This window comes from Etheostoma spectabile, chromosome 13 (assembly GCF_008692095.1).
Source record: "Etheostoma spectabile isolate EspeVRDwgs_2016 chromosome 13, UIUC_Espe_1.0, whole genome shotgun sequence".
NCBI lineage: Eukaryota > Metazoa > Chordata > Actinopteri > Perciformes > Percidae > Etheostoma > Etheostoma spectabile.
The window spans coordinates 8,744,840-8,747,772 of record NC_045745.1 but is presented as its reverse complement, the minus strand read 5'-3'; the positions used below and the strand labels follow the sequence as shown (position 1 = coordinate 8,747,772).

The window sequence follows — 2,933 nt, the reverse complement described above, 5'->3', positions numbered from 1 at the left end:
GAGAGGGAGAGAGAGGGAGAGAGAGAGGAAAAACATTGAGGATGTGGATCAAAATCGCAATATGGACTAGTGCAATATCTAAATCCCAGTATTTGAGTCAAAGCGTTCAGATTGAAGCTGCTGCAGAGACGCCCCGGCCCATAAATCCTTCTTTCCTTCAGACTAAAGAAAACAAAAGTCACACTATAAATCGTTTTAATTTTATTTTGGGGGATTTTAATATTTATCAATGAAAATGAGAATAATGCTACAAAAAAATGATAATTTCTTCCAATATGGGGAATCCTATCACATTCGCAATTAGATATTTACCTCATGTTGTGCAGCCCTAGTGAAAACTAAAATCCAGAGACGCATTAAAAGGTGGAAACAATCATAAGATTAGATAGATAATCTTAGATTTTGTTTTACAAGTGAATATTGCGATGTGCTACAAATATCAACTATCAATAATTTTCTCTAATACCGCCTTTTGTGTTCAGTTGAAATTTGTTGAATAAAAGAATGTTTGAAATAATTTCCTCTGTTTTTTGTTTTGTTTACCAAGAAATATGTAGTATTTTTAGCAGAATCCTGAAGGCAGCAGAATTGCAGAGCTGAGTCCATTTTAATGTTTATCGCATATTCCCCTCATATCACGCAGCCCTAACACTCCCTGCCCTGGAACGCAGGGATCCTTCATATTTAAACCTTTATTTTTTTCTGCCATCATGATTCCAAATGTCTCTTGTGAAAATGGTGCAGATCTCAGATATGTCTTTTCCACCAAGCCAGTTCTGGTGCTGGTTCGGGTTCAGTGCCAAATATTGAACCGGTTCTTTGCTTTTCCACACAAATAAACCTGGTTCTGGATCAAAAACACGGGTTCCACCTCAGCACCAACTCAGCGCTGATCTAGAGATGAGACCCGGTTACGTCAGGTGTTAATGTTAGCTTTGGACATGGATGGGAAACCAGAACCACCGTGGTCTGGGTAGGACACCAACGGTCTGCTGGCTCTCAGGCTGGGGGAGATCCAGCTGGTTCTCAGAGAACTGGAGAGTAGAACCAGCACCAGAACTGGCAACAGCACCAGAACCAGAACCAGCACCTGGTTAGCCCCGGTGGAAAAGACATAAGAGGAGCCATTGAGTGAAATATTTCTTCCTTTTATAAGTCAGCTGGAAATATAAAAGAAGAAAACCGTTTAGCCGAATGTAAGTTGAGAGACTTGTGTATTACAATATTTCCATTCATTCATTTCTGACATCATGGAAGGAGCATGTGAAGATATCATTTAAAATCATGCAGCACGAGGACTTTTACTGCCGACTGGTGCAGTACAGAGAAATGTAACAACACTCTAAAGTGTGTACTTCTTTCCCTGCAGTGTTGTAAAAATGTATATGGAACATGTTTATTCGTGACTGAGAGATGAAGATGCATCCCCAAAAAGCCCTTAACCATAATATAATCTTTAATCTTAAAGATAGTAGGCATGCGGCTTTCCACTTAACGGCGCTGAATGTCTTTTACAAGACTCACAATGCGGCAATTACTGAATGGAAAACCCACCCTGGACACAGAGTATATGGGTGTTTTTTCTCCTAAAGTTTATATAAATATACATCATTATTATATAATGTTAACCCTTGTGTTGTCTTCCCGTCAAAATTGAAAATCAACACTTTTTACGTTTTTAATTTTTTCTTATGTTTTTGTCCCTTTTTCCAACAATTTTTTTTAATGTTGACGTTTTTGACATTTTCAACACTACGTAACACTAACTTTTTAACTTTAGTTTTACAGCTATTTTTGGAATTTATGGTCAATAAACCTCATTTATAGGAAATTATACCTAATGTTTGAGTTAGAAAAGCAGAAATTAGGAATTATTGAGACTAAAATTAAAGGAATGGATGTTGATGGATAATCACAGACTGGAATATGTCAACTTTTACTCAATACTATTTCAACAACACTTCCATTGTTTTTTAAATGCTATAAAATTGAATAAGACGCCCTCAAATTAATGAAAGTAGAGATTTGTACTTGGCAAAGAGCAATGTGTGGAATCCATCATGTTATTTTGGGGAATTAAAAAGAACATTGATATAAGAAAACGGGTCATTTTGACCCGAGGACAACATGAGGGTTAAATATTCATTATCAGCTTTCTTTTTCATAGCTTTCATGAGCACATATACATATAAAATGATGTCACAACTAAAGCTGAAAGTTTGCCGGTTTTTGTAAAAAGGGATTTTTTCCAGTGAGAGATTAATAACATCTATGTTAAAGGGTTTCTGCAGGTTTCACCAAGTCAAATGTAACTTTTTAGGACCTTTTTAAGACCATTATGTATGAAATTTAAGACCTTTATCACAACATCATTTAAGCCCTAAATTTCAAGCCAAAGTATCGCCAAACCTGCACTTCCCCATAGCTGAAGAATCAAAATCTGTTCTCATGTCCGAAAGAGACTCGCGCCAGTAACATGAAAGCTGATTGGCTGCAACATAAGTTGCATGTTGGTCTCATTTGTAGTTCGTAATACAGCAACATTATATTTGGACTAGCGAAAGACAGAACTACAACACCATGGAACGGGGGAAAAAAGAGCATTAGAAGTAGCGTTAAAATTATGATATGTTGGAAATTATGGGTCACATTTTACTTGAAGGTCTGACCCTGACTGGTCATGACAAAACTGAACGACACTTACCAAAATAAGCATTATGTCATACACGTTTATGACTGTTTATAATGTGTATGACACGTTCATGACAGTGTCATCAAAGTCTGCTTTATTGTCAATTTCTTCACATGTCAAGACATACTAAGACATCGAAATTGCGTTTCCCTCTGTCCCACGGTGGAGACAAGACATATTTAACCAATTAGGTCCACAGACAAACATTCAACATTCAAGTAAACAATATAAAAAGTAAAAA

General features: G+C 36.6%; 1 protein-coding gene across 3 annotated transcripts in view; it reads left to right on the top strand.

The window, feature by feature from the left end:
* Positions 1–2,933, top strand: part of si:dkeyp-23e4.3 (rho GTPase-activating protein 7) — a 155,010-nt gene that overhangs the window by 150,771 nt on the left and 1,306 nt on the right. The gene's annotated exons all lie outside the window — the stretch shown is intronic.